Genomic DNA, 22862 nt, shown 5'->3' on the forward strand with positions numbered 1-22862 from the left:
GTCCAGGGAAGTGTGGTTGGCATCATGCTAGTATCTGGAACCTGGTGGTTGACAAGAGAGTTAACATATAAAGCCAAACAAATTATTGACTAATCATCAACCTAAAGACTGGAATAGTGCAGAACAGCTGGGGGTGGGTCTCTGCTTTGTAGATAGCTAGTAGGCATATTTTAGTTAAATTCCAAAGGGCCTGTTGCTATACTAGTTTTTTTTCCCCCTGACCCTGAAATCTGATATGCAGGTGGACTCAAGTTATTGTCTGGGGAGATGATGTCATGGCTGGAAAAAGGACCAAAAAGCTGGATCAGGGAAGAGAGTAGCTTCCAAATATGGGAAAGGTGTTTAAATATTGTTGACTGTAAACCCCATTGATTTGATCTGATCTGGGGCCCATATTCAGCTTAGGAGCCTATGTGACTCTGCATCACTGTAGATCTGAGCTCACATTCTATGGTCATGAGTAGGAATGTTCCAAGCTGCCCCAATATCAGGACCCATCTTCCTCAGGTGTAGCATAGAGTATGTTGTCCAGCTTCCCTTCAGAGCATGGGATATTCTCTACCGTTGTTGATCCAAGTCAAGAGAGGGGATGGGATACGGAGTTCTGGTGGTGGGAATTATATGGAGTTGTATCTCTCTTATCCTATGGTTTTGTCATTGTTTCCTTTTTGTAAATAAAATTAAAAATGTATATAATAGTTTGGTGTCAGTGAGATAGCTGACTTAGGAGAGTGCTTATTTTTACATGCAAGTAACCCAGGTTCTAGCTTGGCCCCCACTGCACTGTGAGAAGCTATGGTGCTGGGTGTCTTTCTTATTCTCTCTCTCTTTCTCCCTCTCCCTCTCCCTCTTCTTTTCTTTCCTTCTCTCTCTCTCTCTCTCTCCTTCACTTTTCTAGTAAAAGTTGGCCCAGGAAGACCACCTCATAAATACATCCAGAAGACTCACCTCTCCAGAGCCCTGCCTCACTAGGGAAAGCTAGAAATAGACTGGGGGTAGGGCTTGACCTACTAATGTCCATGTTCAGCAGAGAAACAATCACAGTAGCCAGACCTTCTGCCTTCTGCATCTCAAAAATGAATTTTGGCCTATACTCTCAGAGAGGAATAAAAACTAGGGAACCTTCCAATGGAGGGGATGGGACATGGAAGTCTTGTGGTGGGAACTGTATGGAATTATGCCCTTGTTATCTTACAATTTTGTTAATGATTATTAAATCACTAATAAAAATTAAAATACAAAAGTGGGCCCTGGGCAGTGAATCTGAAGCAAATGAAAAACAAATTAATAAATAAAGGCAACAGTTCAGTGATTTTTTTTAAACTCATATTTATCTCTGAAACCTCTTTTACTCTCAAATTATTTGTTACCCTAAAAATGTCCTCAAATACTGAATGATCTCACTTATAGGTGAGATATAATAAATAGAGTCAGGGAGAGAGGACACAAAGTGAAATGTTGAGTGGGCATGGCACAGTACATCAAAGCAAAGGACTCTGGGCAAGGAAAGGGAGGGAGGGAAGTGGACTTTGGCATTCCTGTTACATGATGATGTAAAAGGTGAGAATGGTTGAAGGTGAGAATGGTCTGCAGAGAACTTCCATTGGGAGATGAGAAATTGTATCCTTGAGTCAGTGACAACATTGTAAACTGTTATCCTTCCCCGTAACAGTGATTAATGTCCGCATGCTGCCTTCACTCCAGCCCTTAGCAAAACATTTATTTCTTTCCTTTTGTTTAGCTTAGCTAGTAGGCTTAGAATTTTGTATAAAAGACAACTCTGGGTCCATACTCCCAGAGGGATAGAGAATGGGAAATCTGTCAGGGAAGGGGATGGGATATGGAGATCGGGTGGTGGGAATTGTGTGGAGTTGTACCCTCCTATCCTATGATTTTGTTAATGTCTCCTTTCTTAAATAAACAAATAAATAAATTAAAAAGAATTTTGTATAAAAGAACACACACAAACACACATCTTGTATTCTTCTTGTTTTGTGTTTTCTTTATTTGTATATGTAATCAGAAAGTGTCCGAGTAAACTAATCAGTTTATTCACTTTTCACTTGATTCACCTTTTTGAGGAAACACAGTTGGTATTTTTAGAAGCCAAAAAAAAAAAAAGATGAACATTGTATCTCTGCTTTTAAATTTTTTATCATCTTTATTTATTAGATAGAGACAGCCAGAAATTGAGAGGGAAGGGGGTGATAGGGACGGAGAGACAGAGAGACACCTGCGACACTGCTTCATCACTTGCAGAGCTTTCCCCCGGCATGTGGGAGCTGGGGGCTCAAACCCAGGTCCTTGCACATTGTACCATATGTGCTTAACTAGGTGCACCACCACCCGGCTCCGAATCTTTGATTTTGTAGAATTTAATTCTGTTATTATTTTTTTTCCCTTTCTTTTTTCACCTTCAGTCACCAGGATCGATGCTGGCACTATGAATTCACCACTCCTGGAGGCCTTTATTAGATAGGACAGAGAGAATTGAGAGAGGATGGGGAAGACAGGCAGAGGCAGAGGAAGATAGACACCTACAGACCTGCCTCACCTCTTGTGAAGTAGATTTCCTGCAAGGGCGACCCCCCTTGCTCGACCTACGCTTAACCTGCTGCGCTACCACCCTGTCCCACCCCATAAATTAATGTTTTCAAATTTTCTTTCTTTTCTCTTTTTATTGAGGAGGTTAATGTTTTACAGTACAATCATTGACATATACATATAATTTCATTATGTAACAGGCCCCCAAAGTGTCCTTCCTAGCCTCCGTCCCCAGAGTCCTTTGCTCTGGCGCAGTGTGTCAGATGCAGCCCATGCTTCAATTTGTGCTCTCCCTTCCCATCCCTACTTTATTACATTCCGAGAAGTGAGATCCAGAGCTAGAAGTGACAGTGAGAACATTGTGAGAGGAAGATCAAGTGCAGTCAAGCCCCTATATATGGAAGGAGGAAGAAGGAAAATACGGCTATGGCAAGAGTATTGAGATTCTGAGAGGAAATGTGTTCTACAGACACCTGCCAAAGAGAGGTGAGAAATGGTGCCCCTGTGTCAGAAACCATATAGTAAACCACTGACCCTCAATAAAATGATGAAAACATGGATAGGCCCATAGAGAGCATAGTGGTTATGCTAAAAACTTTCATGCCTGGACTCTGAATTCCCAGGGCATCTGGTGAAATAATGATGATGATGATGATGATGATAATAATAATAATTGAAAAAAGCCCTATATTTGATGGGCAAGTAGTTTTTCTTTCAGCAATATATTAAAATGGACTATTTTCCCCATTTTCTCAAACGCACAGAAGAAACTATTTTTTGAGAATGATTTCTGTTCCTGAATAACCACTGGAACCTCCCTGAAGGACTGAAAACCAATTTCAGATAGTGGAGCTTCCAACGTTGTCCGGTAGATAGGCACTTTTTTGAAATTCTAGCAATCTTATTTTATGGTTAAAGTGAAAGACAGAATCATACATTCATCTCTCTCTGTTGTGAAATTAGATCATGTGTGCTCAGAAGTGTGGATGAGCACGGGGGCAGCTGGGCTTATGAGAATTGTCTTCTGAGGAATTCTGGATACAGAGTAAGAGTACAGATTTTAGTAAGGTTGATGAGGGTTGTTTTCACATTTTTTTCCTAACCCCTTGGGTTTAGGTTTTAATGTAGTCTCTACTTCTTGATAGCGATGTTACCACAAGGATATTCAGCTCTTTAAATCCGATTTTATCTGCAAAGAAGCAGTGCTGTTTTATCTTGATGATTTGCTATAATAAAAAAAAGAATTTTATTTGCTATAATAAATAAAAGAATATTGGTCACCAGGTAGTAGGTCATTCCAGTGATGAACTAATTTAAATAATAACAATAGAAGCTATTCACACATTTACTGTGATTTCTTTTCTTCTTTTTTATAAATGTGGTACAAAAGATCAAAGTCACTGTCTAGTGCATGCACATTGCCTCTGATCGCCCTCCATTCTCTCTCCCAACTCTCTTTCTATATTTAGAAGGTGTGTGTGTGTGTGTGTGTGTGTGTGTGTGAGAGAGACAGAGAGAGAGAGAGAGAGAGAGAGAGAGAGAGAGAGAAACAAAAGCACTAGTCCACTGTCTATGGTGCGCTGCTTCCTGCTCCCATAGGTCACAGGGATGGAGCCTATGTCTATGGTGCGCTGCTTCCTGCTCCCATAGGTCACAGAGATGGAGCCTCGAGTCTCCTCACACATGGTAGGTAGGAGCTCTGTTCACTTCTGATACTCCCTGACCCACTTTTAGCTCCTATAACAGAGCAGGGTAACTGAGGTTAGGAAAACAGCATTTGATCAGCTTTGATTTATTTTTGAACACTTCCTGAAATCCTTGTCAAGTAAGTCCAGGTTAATAGTGTAGTGTTGAGGTCCACAGCAGGAGAAATTACTTTTCACAGAGCCGTGGAATTTCTTTCACCCTTTAGAAGCCCAATGAAGAACCTTAGGTCTCCTAATCACAACATCTACACAAGCCCTGCTTGTGTGAACGAATAGAGGAGAGATGAGTGTAGAAAAGATGGGGTGTTCTCTCTAATGATGACTCTCACTGGACCATGGCTTGGTGAGGAACAGGGAACACAGCTTATGCTGCCCCTGGAAAATGGCTTGTCATTTATAAACAGCAGTTTTGATTCTCGCTTAAGTTTGCAGGAGAATAATTGCCATAGCAACAGATATCTTTCTAGTGTTGATAAGCACAGGGATAACCTTTGGTAGAAAGACTGGAGGCTGGCAAATCTGTAGTCCTTTTGTGATTTATGAAATAAACTCGTTACTTACTTATTTATTTAAAAACGGAGACATTAACAAAACCGTAGGATAAGAGGGGTACATACACTCCATACAATTCCCACCACCAGATCTCCGTATCCCCTCCCCTCCCCTGATCGCTTTCCTATTCTTTATTCCTCTGGGAGTATGGACCCAGGGTCATTGTGGGATGCAGAAGGTGGAAGGTCTGGCTTCTGTAATTGCTTTCCAGCTGAACATGGGCATTAACTGGTCAATCCATACTCCCAGCCTGTCTCTCTCTTTCCCTAGTAGTTTGGGTCTCTGGGGAAGTGGAGCTCCAGGAAACATTTGGTGGGGTCATCTGTCCAGGGAAGTCTGATGGGTATCTTGCTGACGTCTGGAACCTGGTAGCTGAAAAGAGAGTTAACATACAAGCCAAACAAATTGTTGAGCAATCATGGACCTAAAGGCTAGAATAGTGCAGATGAAGTGTGGGGGGTACTCACTGCAGACTGTTGTGTACTTCTGCTTTCAGGTATATATTTTGCCCTAGTTTCTGGATACGTGTGAACATATGCTGTATCTCAGGGTACCTGGTCTATATCTAGCTTTTAGGACTTTGTTAGGAAGTGAACCACCTGCAATGGAATTAGAAAATACTATGAAAGGAAAGGTCTCACCCGAGTAATAAAGCTGAAGGGTTGTCATTCCACACCTGAAGTCTCTGGACACAGTCTGAAGTGAAGCATGCTGGGGTGGCACTCATTGCATTGATTAGGTTGGGATTGGTGGATGCAATATTATTTGGTATGAATTAAGAGAAGCATGCAGGAAAGTGCACTCTACCCTAAGGTTCCAGGCCTGGGGGAAGTAACAGGCTCTATAGTGGAAATGTGAGGTTCCTGCTGTCTTAGAGTTCAAGAAGACAATAGATAGTTATTGCTATAATCACATTATTTGCTAATTGGGTTAACTTTGAAAAATCCCTTTGTTAGGATTTGCTGTATCATACACAACATCACCATACTTTATGTCCTTTGACATTATTTGTATATAGCTGTGCTGCCGGTTGCTTCTGTTCTCCCTGGTCTAGGCTTTTGAGAGAGTCAACATATCAAAGACTCAGCCTATATATTAAAAAGACTCAGTCTGTGCTTTAAAAAGTTTGTAGTGTCTCTTGTATTTTTCTAGAAACAAGTATAGCAATAGATTCTATGTGATAGTCCTAGGCTGTAAGCTACCTTCAGGAGAGTATCTGAGGAAGATAGCTAAGGAAATCAGTTATCTCCAGTGCAGATCTCAGAAAATTACCATTTGATGGAAATTAAGTATAAATTAGCTGCTTCATCCAGTTACTTTCAGCAAGTGATCTTGGTTCAGTTTGCACTTTCAGTTTATCTTGCCCATAGTTCTTCTCTTTATAAATTTCATATTTAGGGTTAGTGTATCTCTTTTTAGAAACCAAAAACTCAAGCTTAATTGTCATTTTGTACTTATTTTTTATTTATTTATTTTCCCTTTTGTTGCCCTTGCTGTTTTATTGTTGTGGTTATTATTGTTGTTGTATTGATGTCTTCATTGTTGGACAGGACATAGAGAAATGGAGAGGGGGAGAGAAAGACAGACACCTGCAGACCTGCTTCACCATCTGTGAAGCGATTCCCCTGCAGGTGGGGAGCCGGGGGCTCGAACCGGGATCCTTATTCTGGTTCTTTGCGCCATGTGCTACCGCTCTGCCCCCCATTTTGTACTTCTTATTCCACATCCTAAAACTGCTAATCTTGTGTTAATTCATTTCCAGCTTCCATTTGTGTCATTTAAAAGGTATCATTCCTGAGAGTCAGCCCTGTAATTTTAGAGTATGTGTATTTTCCATTGTAGAAGTTTTATAGATATTCAGGAATAAATAGAACAAGAAAATGAATGAGGCTTAATAAAATAACTTTGTTTACATATTACCCAGTTCAAATAACCCAGTCTATTTAAAAAAAATTTTATTTATAAAAATATTGACAGGACCATAGGACAAGAGGGGTACGTTTCCACACAGTCCCCACCCCCAGAATTCCGTACCCCATCCCCTCCCCTGATAGCTTTCCTATTCATTATCCCTCTGGGTATATGGACCCAGGGTCACTATGGGGTGCAGAAGGTGGAAGGTCTGGCTTCTGTAGTTGTTTCCCTGTTGAACATGGGCGTTGACAGGTCGTTCCATACTCCCAGCCTGTCACTCTCTTTCCCTAGTGAAGCAGGGCTCTGGGGAAGCGGGGCTCCAGGTCACATTGGTGAAGTCATCTGCTCAGGGAAGTCTGGTTGGCATCATGGTAGCATCTGGAACCTGGTGGCTGAAAAAGAGTTAAAATATAAAGCAGAACAAATTGTTGACTAATCATGGACCTAAAAGCTGGAATATTGCAGACGAAGATTTGTCTCCATTTTGGGAAAAGCTAGTAGGTCTATTCCAAGAGGCCCATGGCCCTACTAGTTCTTGCTTTTGCCTGACAGCTGTTATACAGGTGGACCCAGATTATTGTCTGGGGAGATGGTTCATAGTTGGAAAAAGGACTAGAAAGCTAGGTCAGGGAAGAGAGTAGCTCCCAGATATGGGAAAAGTATATAAATATTTTTAACTATAAATCCCATCGATTTGATCTGGGGCGCATATTCAACCCAGGGAATCTCTATAGAACTGAAATCTCTTCGGCACACTCCTGGTCTGGCCTTCCCTTTTTCCTCCTCTCATGAGTAGTTTTTATTTTTAACATTATATCTATCTTTTCTGTGATGTCCCAAACAACAAGTGGCCTAATTTGTTTTGGCTTAAAAAAATTTTTTTTTAATTCTCTTTATTTTATTTATTGGGTAGAGACAGCCATAAATCTAGAGGGAAGGGGATGGTAGAGAGGGAGAGACAGAGAAACACCTGCAACTTGGACAACTTGAGCGCATTGTCACCTGTGCACTCAACCGTGTGCGCCACCACCGGGTCCCTTAGTTTGGGCTTTATGTGAGTGTTATGCTGTATGCGGTCTGTTTACTTTCCCTTTTTCTCCTCCATTGTCCTTTGGATATTCATCTATGCTGTGTCAACGCTTGTGGCTCACTTATTTAGTGTAGCATTATGCTTATGACTTTGATCCGGTTCATTCACTCTTTCTCCTATGAGTAGATATTCAAATTTCTTTTTGCCCAGAGCACATATATTTAGGAATTGAGTACTCAAGGAATGGAATTGCTGGACTAGATCTCCACATTGCATTTTCCACTTTACAAGATAGTGCCAAGTTTATTTTTCTTATCATCCTGGTTTTACCCAGTCATTCCCATAATTGTGCATGAGAATTTGTATTGTTCCATGTCTCTGTTTTCACTTGTTAATACCTAAGGCTATAAATTTTATTTTTCATACTGGAGGATGTAAGGTGACATTTTGTGTGATTTAAATATGTCTTTTCCTCATAACTAAAGAGCTGAGCATTTATTCTTTCTCCGTCTACTTCTTTTATTTTTAATGGCATTTTTTCTTTTTTTTTAAATTTATTTTCCCTTTTGTTGCCCTTGTTTTTTACTGTTGTTGTAATTGTTATTGTTGTTGTTATTGATGTCATCGTTGTTTGATAGGACAGAGAGAAATGGAGAGAGGAGGAGAAGACAGAGAGGAGGAGAGAAAGATAGACACCTGCAGACCTGCTTTAGCACTTGTGAAGCAACCCCCCTGCAGGTGGGGAGCCCGGGGCTGGAATGGGGATCCTTACACTGGTCCTTGCTATTCATGCCACGTGCGCATAACTACTGAGTGACTCCATTTCCTCCTCCTCCTCCCCCTCTCACTCCCCCTCTCCCTCCCCTTCTCCCTCTCCCTCTCCCTCTCCCCCTCCCCTCCCCCTCTCCCCCCTCTCCCTCCCTCTCTCCCTCCCCCTCTCCCCTTCCCCCTCCCCTCCCCTCCTCCACCCCCTCCCCTCCTCCTCCCCCTCCTCCTCCTCTTCCTCCTCCTTCTCCTTTTTCTTCTCCTCCTCCTTGTTATTTTGAAATTAGATAATACTTTGTCTCTCCATTCTAGCCCTGTCATTATCTCATCCCAGTGTCCTGAGGTTCATAGTCAAAGAAACTACAATGCTTAACCAGAAGTTTGTTTCAGAATCAGAAAACCAGCACCTTGGATTACTGCTCCTGAGTTTAGAAATAGGTTTTCCCAATTTTACTGGTGGAGGAGTTGCATTCTTTTGGTGGACAATTTGCAGTTACATTTTTTGAAGACTTGAACAGTATTATCATACAGGCTATTTGGAATTTACCCCAGTACCCACGGAAGAATATTATGGAAAGAAATGAATCTAAAAATCTTGTCTTTACTTTAGATAGCTACAAGAGGACCTATCAGGTGAGGTTGAGAGCATTTGAGCTGGACTAAACCTTAAATAGTGTGTCCATCAGTTTACTAGTCAAAGGTGCTAGACATCTTTTGGTCTCTATTCAGAGGATATTTCCAAACACATGATGATTATTTTTCTTTTGGAAGTTGGTCCTGGTGTGTCTCTAGTATGTTACTTTGACTTTACTGATAACAACTTAGGATTGAAATTCTAGCTTTTATTCATCATAGGATGGACCCATAGCACTCCATCTCTCTTTAGAGTTACTATCTGTCCTTGATGCATACCTTCAAAGTTCAGTGACTGTACAGTAAACATTGAGAGACATTTCCCCTTTTGACTATCTCCTGGTAAAGTACTTGTCAAAACTTTTTTTTTTGGCCACTGGAGTTATCACTGGAGCTAGGTGGCTACACTATGAATCAATCCACTGCTCCTGGAGGCCATCTTTTTTCCACTGTTGTTGCTTTTATTGTTTTTATTGTGTTGGACAGGACAGAGAGACATTGAGAGAGGAGGAAGACAGACAGGGGGAGAGAGGGATAGATACTTGCAGACCTGCTTCATCGCTTTCAAAGCAACCTCCCCTACAGGTGGGGTCAAAAATCTTTGAAGAGAAAAGTAGCAATTATCTAGTAAAGCATACATGCTCTCTATGTAGATGAATTCACTATATTTTTTTGAACATCAAGATGTAAAATATGATGAAATTTTTATGAGTCACATTTCCATAAAGATGGTAAGAATCATCACTGTAAAAGTATTCACAAGCAGTGGCTGAGAGCTGTAGTATGTAAAAAATGTGAATAAGAAACTGTTATAAAATCAAAGAAAAAGAAAATTAAGGGGGGATCTTTTAGAGCTCATTTAAGGATAGATAGCAGAAAACATTACAAAGTTGTTGACACTGATAGTAGAGAAATGTTTTCAGAAAAAAAATATATAGAGAATTACAGATAGATGATTCAGTATGTGTCCCTACCAATTAGGATGTATTCAGCTTCAAACAAAAGGAAGCTCAGTCATCAGTAAGCAGTGAGACATTTATTGTCTCTGTTTGCACATGTGTGGAGGTTGCATTTCATTCTGTTTCAACAAGATCATTGTGAACCAGTTTCTTTATATCCTTGTGCTGCAACACCTGTGTTCTATTTTCCCATGTAGCCATAGGATGATGACCACTGCAGCTCCAAATATCTCCCTTCCCCCACAAACTATAAATTCATTAGTATGTAGATAAATAAAAGGAAGGTTCAAAACATACAAAAGAAATATTACTACAAAACAGAGATCCCAGATGAGTAAGGAAGAAATAATAGTGTTCATACTGAAAATAACAGAGATCACAGATGTGTAAGGAAGAGATTGTAGTGTTCATACTGAAAATAACAAGACTTGAGGCTGGACATAAGTAAAAGTTTTGTGATCAAACTACAGGGACTTGACATTAGAGTTGTAGACAGGTCCTAATCAAAAAGGGAAATGAAGTTCAGCTAACAAGAAAACAGCACCTTTTTTTTTTCTTTTTTACAAATGATTACATAATTTATCAAGACTGGAGTTCACACACACACACACAAAACTGGTAATAAAATTGCTGATGGTGGGATAGACATTGAGACTAGTTATAAACGTACTTCTAGTAGTTGGAGCTATGCTGAGGTAATGAGGACCTGGACAAGTAGAACCATAGGAGGTGCAATGAGGAAAAATTGCAAAGGTGAGTCATGAAGGCAGTTGTTCATACCTCTGGCTGCTTCCAGACCTAAATTTTGCAGCAGAAGAAACAAGAATGACAGATAGGCATGTAAGAAAAATGCTCAGTATCAGCGCTGTTGTTGCCACTTAATAAATTTCAGAAGAAACACTATACAACAGGCTGAGAGTTATACGGGCAAAAATGATATTATCAAGTAAAGGACAATTATCGTCACTATCACAGCCTAGTTTACAAGCCAGTAGATTCAGAAAAACTGGAGGCTAAGAACTCCACTAAAATCCTAGGACTATTTCCTCTCTAACTTGAGGCTAGATCCCATAAACCTAATACTGGTTTGGATACAACAAATAACACTCAACAGTTTAACAACTGAAAGTCTAAACATGCTGGGTAAAGAAGGGATCTCAGAATCTGGATAAGGGAAAGAGACTGGTTCACTGAGCAATGGCCTTTTTGGCCACTCTCAGGCCATCCCATCACCCAGAGTGTCCTAGACAGTTCTAGAATCCTTGGATTCCCCCATAGCTCATATGGGCCTATACCTCTGATAGATCCCTCTCTCTACCATGACTGGTCACATCCTTTGTAGGCTTCTTCAGGACCATACCCTCACTATGAAATAGCAATGGTAGGGACTGCCCCACTCTCTGAAGGGTCATCCTACTCTGCCACTCAAGGAAGACAGGTTCTGAAATGTGCACAGCCTAGAATGTTCCCAGCTGTGACTATAGGTTGTGGGCTCAGCCTGACAGAACTTGAAGGTTCCACAGGCTCCTGTGTTAAATATGAATAGATAAATAGATATGTGATCCGATTTAGAGCACTGTGGTAAACAGTTATTTGCATTTAGATATTTTCTTCAAGTTTGCAAACAACTCTCTGCCCTAATCCTGCTTCTTAGTTCTGTTCTCTTTGTGGAAATGTGACTCATCAAAATTTCATCATATTTTACATAGCATTGGAACCGGACTAAACATCTTAAATAAACCTTCCTCTTATTCTTCTCTTAAATAAATCCCTCAAAATGTAAAAGCCATCAACGGCTCAAGAATAATGAATAAAGTAAGGTGTTGGGTGGAGTCTGTCTGTGGTCTGTAGTTTGCTAACCCTGTTCTAGAGGTTTATTCTGGAATGTGTGGTTACCCACAACTACAAAAATAGCGCTAAACCACCAAAGGATATTTAACATAGAAGTCTGCAGGGGTAAGATAAAAAGTCCTGTCTTATATCTTACTGCCTTTCAGCCACCAAGCTGGCTACTTTCCTGACTTCCCTGGGCAGATGACCTCACAAATGTATCCTGAAGTCTCACCTCCCCAAAGCCCTACCCCACCAGGGAAAGATAGAAATAGGCTGGGATATGGATCCACCTGCCAACACCCATGTCCAGCAGAGAAGCAATTACAGTTACAGAAGCCAAACCTCCCACCTTTTGCACCCCATGAAGATTCTTGCTCCATATTCCCAGAGGAATAAAGAGTAGGGAAGCTTCCAATGGAGGGGATGGGACAAGGAACCCTCATGGCAGGAACTCTATGGTATTATACTCCTGTTATTTTACAATCTTGTAAGTCAATATTAAATCACTAATAAATTTTTAAGAAGTCTAGAGGTTAACAGATAAAAGAGAAGGAAAAGAAAATACTACAGTGCCCTCGCATTTGTCTGTATGTTATAAGTGTGAAGGTAACTTTTGGTTTCAGATTGGGACTACAGAGGTCTGTTAGGATCACGACTCACTCTTATAACAAGAATAGAGTTTGGCAAACTACACTTACTGTTTCCTTTCTCTCTTTGGTGTTCAGACAGATTTTCCTGATCTTGGGCACTAGTCATTTTTCATGAACTTGGAAGTCCCCAGATGGTTTCAGTTATATCTAGATGATTAAGGAAAATGGAATTGCCAAATAATGAAAGCTAGCCAATTTTTCTATTGGACTTTATGTGTGAGAACTATGGTAGTTATTGGGGTATGGGAGCACAGAGCTTTGATGTGTGTAGTGACTTACACATAATGTGTGGGTATGTAATTATACCCATTAAATCTTAAAATTCTGTTAAATTATTTTTTATTACTCTTTTTTTCTTTCGTTTTGCTTTGTGCTATTAGATTATTTTTTAAATTTTATTAGTGATTTAATATTGATTTACAAAATTACATGCCAACAGAGGTATAAATCTACTCCATTCCTACCCCCAGGGTTCTGAATCTTCAGTCTCCCCACTGCAAGCCACCAAAGTTCCCCTAAGGTTGTAGACATGGGACTACTATCCTCTTTACAACTATCTGTCCACATTTATATAAAATATCCTCTTTTAAATTTTTTTCACTTTCCCTTTTGTTACCCTTGTTGTTTTTTTATTGTTGTTGTAGACATTATTGTTGTTGTTATTGATACTGTTGTTGTTAGCTAGGACAGATAGAAATGGGAGAGGGGAGGGGAAGACAGAGAGGGGGAGAGAAAGACAGACACCTGCAAACCTGCTTCACCGCCTGTGAAGCGACTTCCCTGCATATGGGGATCCGGGGCTGGAACTGGGATCCTTACGCTGGTCCTTGCGCTTCACACCAGCTGCTCTTAACCTGCTGCACTACCGCCTGACTCCCAATACTCTTTTTTCTTCCTGATCCAGTTCTCTCTTCCCCTCCAAGCTACTCATGGCAACATTACTATCTCCATGGTGTCCCTCTCCTTTTTCTTCTCTCTCTCTCTGGGTGCTCATGGAGTGGAAGTGCAGAGCACTCCTATCACTTCTCCCCCACTGGGAATATGGATCAAGATTGCTTTTGGGGTGCAGAAGATAGGAGTTCTGGTTTCTGTAATTGACTTTCTGCTGGATGTGGGCATTGGCGGGTCCACCCGTACATCCAGCCTATTTCTATCCTTCCCCAGTGGGAAGCTCTGAAGAGGTTAGGTGCTAGCACACACTGGTGAGGTCATCTTCCCAGAGAAGTCAGGATGGCATCATGGTAGTATCTGCAACTTGGTTCTGGAAGGTGGCAGGACATAAATTGAGACAAAATGGTTAATGAACAGGAACCAAAAAGTAGGAATAAAGCAGATGAGATTAGGGATTTTAGGGCAGAAGAAAGCTAGAAAGTTCATCTTAGGTATGTTCCTGGGGTCACACAAATATGGTAGTTTTGCATGAGTTTGATAGCTAGCCTATTTTTTAAAATAAATTATCTTTATTTATTTATTTATTGGGTAGAGACAGCCAGAAATAAAGATGGAAGGGGATGACAGAGAGGAAGAGAGACACCTTGCAGTAACGTGAAACTTTCCCCCTACAGGTGAAGGCCGGGAGTTTGAACCTGGGTCTTTGAGGATTGTAACGTGCACTCAACCAGGTATGCCACCACCTGGCCTCAAATCTTGCAATTTTTGTAAAACGCTGTTTTTCTCTCTTTACCTTTTCATGTGTGTTAGTCATTTAAATGTTGTACGCTATTGTGAATATTTCTAAATTAGTGGCAATATATATAATTAGACAAATTTAACCAGCTTCTAACAATAAACGAAAGTGCTTTCTCTCTCAGAAATACTCAGCGATGGAATGAATGGAATACTAAAGTTATGAGCTGCTGTCATAGGAATCTTTATAAAGCAGGGAATGGGGAGGGAGAGCACCAAGTAATACATGGTGTATTGCACCAAAGCCAAGGGCTCTGAGGAGGGAGGATAGGAAGCAAATGTTGGGAGCCTGCTACTTAATGAAATTGCTTGCGTCTGTCAGTGATTGCAATGTAAAAGCATTAGCCCCCTTAATTAAAAAGATAAAATTAAATTAAAAAGGGGATAAAACAAAAGACCCCAAAACGACAACATGGATTGGCTACCCTAGGTAGCTGAGTGGTAGCAGTCATCATGTTATCTATCAGTCATTTCTAGTCTCAAACATTTCCTCTTTTAGTGGGTAACTTCTCATTATTCTTTCTCTCCTTGGTTTCTTCTTCATGTATTTTATCAATTATTGACACAGTATTAAACATCTAGTTGTTATCCTATTCACCTACCTATCCTATAGTATGCTGTGCTCTGCAAGAGAACTGAATTTCAAGTTTGCAGAGGAAGTTTTGACATGAAGCGCAAACTTACAAAGACATCCCATTGAAATTGAGAAAATAATACTCAGAACTCTTAGCTTCTAATTGATATTTGTTCCATTTGGCTATAGTCTTGAGGTTCCTCACATCTACCATAGCCTTATGATGGAAACCTACATACAATAAGCTGCTTCTGAACATCTCTCCCGGGTTTGACGTCAGAGATGTCTCCTTGGTCACTTCCGCTGAGTCTATGTGTGTTGTTGTGGGGAAACCAGACACCTTCAAGTAAAACAGAATTTTTTTTGTGGATCACAGTGGCAAAGGGTGGCCACTGCCAAAAGGAAATATTCTCCTTGAGATGTCAAGAAGCAAAGATGGGGACCGGGTGGTGGGGCACCTGACTGAGTGCACATGCTATTATGCACAAGGACCTGGGTTCAAGCACCCAGCCTCCACCTGCAGGAGGAAAGCTTTGCGAGTGGTGAAGCAGGGTTACAGGTATTTCTCTCCCTCTCTCTCTCTCTTTTTTTTCTCTCCTCCCTCAATTTCTGGTTATTTCTATCCCAATAATAAAGATAATACAAAAAATAATTTAAAAAAAAGAGAGAAGGAAATGTGTTTATCTTTTTTTTTTCCCTCCAGGGTTATTATTGCTAGGCCCAGTGCCTGCACCATGAATCCACTGCTCCTGGAGGCCATTTTTCCCCCCGTTTTGTTGCCCTTGTTGTTGTAGCCTCGTTGTGGTTATTATTATTGCCATTGTTGATGTTGTTCATTGTTGGATAGGACAGAGAGAAATGGAGAGAGGAGGGGAAGACAGAGGGGGAGAGAAAGACAGACACCTGCAGACCTGCTTCACCGCCTGTGAAGCAACTCTGTGCCACGTGCGCCTAACCCACTGCGCCACCGCCCGATCCCTATGTGTTTATCTTTTAAGGGTATTTAGTAATTTTTTAAAAAAAATTCTGTGGCACTTTGTATTGGGGATTTATCAGACCAGATGTGAGGTTTATTACAATGTGGGTTACTTAGATACAAAAATACTATGGCAGCAAAATAGGCAAAGAGGGAAAGCTGGTTAGCCACATGGTGGGCAGCCATGAGTCCTTACGCTTAGTTACTAGTGTTTAGATTACATGTGTTCAGGCTCCGGAGACTAGCAGGGGGATGCCCCGGAGAAGGCGAGCAGCCAGAACAGAGAACTCAGTTTCTGCCAGGCACTCATTTAAGTAACATCCTATACACCCACCATCCTTTGTGGGCTGTGTCTGCCCTATGCTCCTGGCTTGGTGTCAGGCTGATTCCAGCCGTATGCTAAGTTCATGTCCCAACAGGGGCTGAGGATGGCATCACAGCATATAGAGTTTGGGTCATCGTGGGGCGTGCCTGATGCATCGTCATGCTTCTTCATACCTCCTGTGTATAGCAAATGGCTTCGAACTCCTGGGCAGAGGCAAGGTATTCACTTTTCCTCATTTGAGCCTGGCTGAGTTTCAACTTAACAAGCCCCACCAGCTGGTTCAGGCTGGTCCTAGGGTCACAGTCTTTGTCCAGCTTGATTGGTCAGACAAAGAAAGGAATTTATAGTTCATCTGAACTACTTGAGGTAATATTAGAATGTTTCTTCCATGATCTCTTACTGGTTTCTCCCGAGGATTGACGTAGGGCATTTTAATATGTGCTCAGGACCCAGTGCCAGTGAGAGTATTTATACCACGGGAATCATCAAATGCTGCAAATCACAACCTTTTCTCTGGAGAAGTGTGGGCTCCGTGTTTATCAACACATCACTATGTCCATCTGTGTTACCTCTGTCTCGAGAATGTCTGTTCCAAGATGGCAGACACTGTTGTTGGTACCCAACACGTATTTATTTGATGAATTAATAACTGACTAACAACAGGGCCAGAAGGGTTTTTTAAAAGAAGCAAATAAGAGAAACCAGGGAGCAAGAGTGGGCAGATCTAGAGGATGTTGAAATTGCTTTCTGGGGGCCAGGTGGTGGTGTACCTGGTTAAACATTCACATTATAGTGCACAAGGACCCAGGTTTGAGCCCCTGGTTCCCACCTGCAGGGGGAAAGCTTCACACGAGGTGAAGCAGGGCTACAGGTGTCTCTCTGTCTCTTTCCCTCTCTATCTCTCCCATCCCTTTCGATTTCTGGCTGTCTCTATCCAACAAATAAAGATAATACAAAAAAATTTTAAAAGAAAGGAATTGCTTTCTGTCCTTTTGGTTAAAGTGGTTTGCCTGTTTTATAAGACACTTTACAGGAAATGGAATCTAATGCCGTTCAGTTTGAATCTTAGTATTATCCATCACATTCTCTAGGGTGAGCTTCCCAAAGCAGTTCTTGAACCATTCACAAGTTTCCTGAAGAAAATGTGACATGATTTCTTCCCTCGTGGTACATAATATAAGTACATCCAGCAGTCTGGTGTTACATTTCTGGGCAGAGATCAGATATTAACTCAGATAAACCTTAATCCACAAAACTCAATCTTAGCAAACCAAAAGAAGATAAAACTGTGAAGTGGATTGTCAGTCCAAAGAAGTGAGATCCACTGAATTGGCCCCCTGGGAAAGCCAAACTATGCTTTCACATCACACCAGCCATCTTAAGGCCTCACGGGAATGTTCCTTACACTGAAATGTTGGTCATCTTAATGAAGTCACTAAAGGCGCCACCTTTTGACCACATGTAAAAGTTGTTAGCAGGCTGAGGCTATGGATCCACCTCTCAACGCCCATGTCCAGGGGAGAAGCAATTATGGAAGCCAGACCGCCACCTTCTGCACCCCATAAGGAATTTGCTCTATACTCCTAGAGGGATAAAGAATAAGGAAGCAGGGGGTCGAGTGGTAGCACAGCGGGTTAAGTGCACATGGTACAAAGTTCAAGGACCGGAGTAAGCGAGCCCCCAGCTCCCCACCTGCAGGAGGGTGGCTTCATAGGCGGTGAAGCAGGTCTGCAAGTGTCTGTCCTTCTCTCCCTGTCTCTGTCTTCCCCTCCTCTCTCCATTTCTCTGTCCTATCCAACAATGACAACATCCAGCATCAATAATAACAATAACCACAACAACAATAAGACAAACAAGGCAACAATAGGGGAAAAACTAGCCTCCAAGAGCAGTGGATTTGTGGTGCAGGCACAGAGCCCTAGCAATAACCCTGGAGGCAAAAAAAAAAAAAAAAAAAAGAATAGGGAAGCTTATTATGGAGGGGATGGGATATGGAACTCTACTGCTGGGAATTGTATGGAATTCCCATACAATTCTACCCCTCTTATCCCACAATCTTGTTGACCATTATTAAATCACTAAAAAAAAAAAAAAGGCTTTAGCTATCCTTGAGCAGTGTCTGGACTACAGATATGCTAGGTATGTCAGGTCTGTTTGAGAGGTCAAAAACTTGAATTAGTTTCCAACAATTATAAGGGATTTCCTCAAAAAAAAAAAAATCTAGATTCGACTTCTCTTGAAAATTCATTATGGCCAGTACCACTTGACCTATATCACCATGAGGCAAACTTCCACTTAACTAGTGTTCCCCTCTTAAGATGGCTTACACAGTCTTCAGCTTACCAGTGCCCTTCCTCCTTCCTCTATTCTCCCCCTGTCCCAATGCATTGCTGTTCCATATCTGTCCTCCCTTATGCTACCCCCCATCCCAACACACACTTTAGGGGAGTTGATACATAGAAATTATATAATCTCTCATCTTTCCATGGTAGGTGTCTTCAAGACACTTTCTCCCCAACCTACATCCAATTGGGTAGTTACCCTTTTTGCATCTTATTTTTCTCAGGTGTCAGTGAAGTGGCTGAACCAGGTAACTGTTGACTAAGGCTCCTTATTGCTTGCATAGGGTTATCTGAACACTTCAACTGTTCTCTTATGGCTTTTGTCACTGACTTTTCTATTTCTGCCTTTACTGCTCTGTCTCTGCTTCTCTATTTTAATACTTGTCTGAAAGACTATTGTTCTTCTACTTTTTTTATTTTAGGTAACAGTGCCTACAGATTTATCTGTAATAGAAACAAAAAGTGTGGAGATTAATGGATAGAAACCCATAGGCTTAGACCATCCTTTTTTTTGGTTCTCATTTCTTCTGAGAGACCTTTTGCTTTTCTTAGAATCTTCAAGGAATATGAAGCAGTAGATGATAATTTTCAAATAGTTTTTTTCCCAAAACTCAAGGAGAATACTTAAAAAAAAATTCACGATATTTTTCTGAGTAAAATGTACTCATATTAGAGGGATTAGTAGTTGACAGTGTGTACAACTAGGGCCTGCCTTGTACAGGCATGATTCCAAGTCTCTGGAAGCTTTTTCATTTAATTAGTCAGAGAGGGAGAGACACCACTGCACTGGTGTTTCCTCAGGTACTATTGCATTTCACGTGAATAGTTGGGCTTCGAACCTGGGCCACGAACATGGCAAGACACATACAGCCTGCCCAGTGAGATGTCTCCTTGTACACTTTACTAAGCTGAATAGACCAGTCGACACTGGCTCTTTGCCATTAGACAGTCACAATGATAGGCGGCCTGCCAGGTGAGTTCTCTCCTAGCTACTATGATTTATTTTAATCTCTTCAATCTCTACTTAAGCTTACTGTAGTGTTTTTCAATACTATCATAAGCATTAATAACACTAAAAACAAATCGACAGGGGGCTTGACAGTGGCAAAGCCAGTTGAGTGCACACATTACCAAGTGCAAGGGATCTAGATCCTAGTCCCTGCTCCCCACCTGCATAAGCAGTGAAGCAAGGTTCCAGGTATCTGTCTTTTTTTTTTTTATGTATTACTTTTTAGCTTTATTTATTTATTTATTTTTTTATGTTTATTTATTTATTCATTCCTTTTTGTTGTTTTTATTGTTGTAGTTATTTTTATTGTTGCTGTCCTTGTTGTTGGATAGGACAGAGAGAAATGGAGAGAGATGGGGGAAGACAGAGAGGGGGAGAGAAAGATAGACACCTGCAGACCTGCTTCACCACCTGTGAAGCGACTCCCCTGCAGGTGGGGAGCCAGGGGCTCGAACCAGGATCCTTATGCTGGTTCTTGCACTTTGCGCCGCCTGCGCTTAACCCTCTGCAATACAGCCCGACTACTGTTATCTGTCTTTTTATCTCCCTCCCTGTCTCCCCCTTCCTTCTCAATTTCTCTCTGAGCTGTCAAATTAAAAAAAAAAAAAATTAAAAACAAAGGAAACATGGCCACCAGGAGCTTAGTGCTGGCACGGAGCCCTAGTGGGAAACCATGGTTGCAATAAAGCAAGCAAACAACACCAACACCACCAAATCAACCAATTTATGGTTAGTTTTATAAAATAAGAAAGAGCAGTGAAAAAATATTTTCAGAAAATATAAGCTATATTAGGCATGCTCTAACTTTTAATACTTTTTTAGACTTTATGTTATAGGACCGAGAGAAATTGAGAGAAAGGGGGGATAGATATGGAAAAAGACACCGAGATATCTAGAGTATTGCTTTACCCCTCATGAAACTTTTCCTCCTGCACATGGGGACCAGGGGCTTGAACCCTGGACCTTGTACAAGCTATCATGTGCAATTAACCAGATGTGACACAGTGCCCCCTTTTATATTGTTTTAAATAAATTCCCAAGGTGTGTTCAGTAGTTATCACGCCCTATGCTGGGCACTGAATGACTTAGATTCAGCTTCTGTCTCCAAGGACAGATGGATGATGTAGCTTTGTCCTTTGTGTGTGCATTTCATCTCTGTGATTTTAACACCTAGCAGAGAACTCAACACATAAAAAAGCAGTCAATATCTGCCTGACTGCATTGAATCCAATATTTGTCACAAAATTGAAAAACTAGGATTTTGTCATCACAAAGTTGAATCTCATTTGGAATTCCCGGAAGTTTTATAAAATGGGAAAGGTAGACTATCTTGAATGTGCTAGGACACTAGTTATATAGCAATATTTAAATAATAGCATTGTACTTAATGTGTTAAGCATTTTTTTGTGAAGTATAAAAATGTAGTGGATGCCTCAGGCTTGGAGGTCCCCTCAGACCAGTGTAAGACAGAGCTGAGCAGTTCTCTGGTAAATAAGTAAACAGCAGGAGTCCTGCGTGTTACTGGCTAAATAGTCCACCTCAGCTTGAAGCAGAACTGTCTTCATCTTTATTGTGAATATCAATAAAGGATTCTTTACCCGAAGTGATAGCCTTAACCGGATCCAATTTACAATAGATTCTCTGAAGTGTGTGTTCTCTCTAACCCCTAAGTTTAACTTAGGGTCTCAATTATATTTTTATTTTACCTTAAAGAGTAGTCATTGTGTAACATGCGAATTTTAAGTCAGTGAATTAAATGAATGTTAAATGAGTAGATCAAAACCTTTCAGCTTGTTATTATATAAGAGAATTTTAATTTTAGGCTATTCTGCACATATCTTACTGTTGGGCATTATGCCAGCTCCCCTGCATTGCTTGACACTGTGGTCTATTTACATAATCATTATTTTGCCTGAGACCCGCCCTACCTGCAGTGCATTGGTTAATCCCACTGGTTAGAACCTTCGCAACAGCTGCTATGGAAGCTTTCTACCTTTGTGCGCTTTTCACCACCCCCTCTCCTAGCCATTTCCTTTTCCCACTTGCCACTTCTGGTTTCTAAGATATAAAAGGTGTCGTCTCTGATCAATAAAGGCATTGTATTTTGTTCCTGCTCCTCCACGAGTTCCTGGTCTCTTCTCTCTCCAGCATGCTATCCCGGCATTCTGGCGCCCAACGTGGGGCACCAGAATGGCTAGGAGAGGGGGTGGAGAAAAGAGCACGAAGGTAGAAAGCTTCCATAGCAGCTGTTGCAATGGTTCTAACCAGTGGGATTAACCAATGCCCTGCAGGCAAGGCGGGTCTCAGGCAAAACAATGATTATGTAAATAGACCACAGCAACAAGCAATGCAGCGGACCTGGCGTAATGCCCAACATCTTACTCTAATACAATCATGAACCCATCAAACAGCTAATGAACATTTATTATTATTATATGTTCTGAACTGTTGTAACAAAGGGGACTAGAATGGGTATAGCAATATCTTCAAAAAACTCATTATCTTGTTAAGAAGATTAAATCAACCTAATCTTTTAGTTTTATGTAGTGATGGAGTAGAATCTTGCATTATGGAAAATTAGAGTGAATCTTTTGACATACTTAAGTCCTTCCTGGTTATAAGTGAAATAGATTAATACTTCTAGATGATATATTCAGGAGATATTTTCAGTATGTCATGTTATGTTATCCATACAAGATGCATGTATTGAGCAAAGACTGTGTTCTTGGTATTAAAAAAATACTGACAAATAGTGTATGTTCTGTTAATGTTAAGGGCTGTTATGTGTAGGAAGTAGATATAAAGGCTTTTTATAATGTTATGATTCAGCATTTTGATTTTTAAACTATTTATTGATTTATTATTAATAGATACAGAGATAAATTTAGAGGGGAGAGGGAAATAGAGAAGGAAAGAGACAGACACCTGCAGCCCTGCTTCACCACTCTTGAAGCTTCCTCCCTGCACATAGGGACCAGGGTCTTGAACCTGGGTCCTTGTACACTGTATTGTATGTGCTTCACCAGGTGTGCTACTGCCTGGCCCCAAGTATTTTGATTCATATATGAGAAATGTGTAGAAGGGAAAGCATAAAGTCACTAAGCTGACTTATAAAGTTAGCCTTCTGTGGTCTCTAGTCTAATTGAGTGAGACAAGTACCTGGATAATCAAAACACAAGACAAAATATGTTGCCTCATACTTTATTAGGACATGCTATGAAATTTCCAAGGGAGAATGATCCTCTGTAATCTTATCAAAAAGGAATGTGTGGAAATGATCAAAAAGAAAAACATTGTGGTGGGCATGGGAGATAGGCATGATGCTTATTTATGCAAACACTCTCATGCCTGAGTCTCTAAGGTC

General features: G+C 40.9%; 1 protein-coding gene across 3 annotated transcripts in view; it reads left to right on the top strand.

The window, feature by feature from the left end:
* Positions 1 to 22862, top strand: part of PDE4B (phosphodiesterase 4B) — a 651743-nt gene that overhangs the window by 32770 nt on the left and 596111 nt on the right. Inside the window, exon 1 of one of the 3 annotated variants that reach the window (XM_060206364.1) lies at positions 14190 to 14208. The exons of the other annotated variants lie outside the window; for them this stretch is intronic. The gene's annotated coding sequence lies outside the window, so the exon portion shown is untranslated. Of the gene's footprint in view, positions 1 to 14189; positions 14209 to 22862 lie in introns of those variants that run through there. 3 annotated transcript variants of the gene reach the window in all.

The sequence above is a fragment of the Erinaceus europaeus genome, chromosome 13 (genome assembly GCF_950295315.1).
Source record: "Erinaceus europaeus chromosome 13, mEriEur2.1, whole genome shotgun sequence".
Lineage (NCBI taxonomy): Eukaryota > Metazoa > Chordata > Mammalia > Eulipotyphla > Erinaceidae > Erinaceus > Erinaceus europaeus.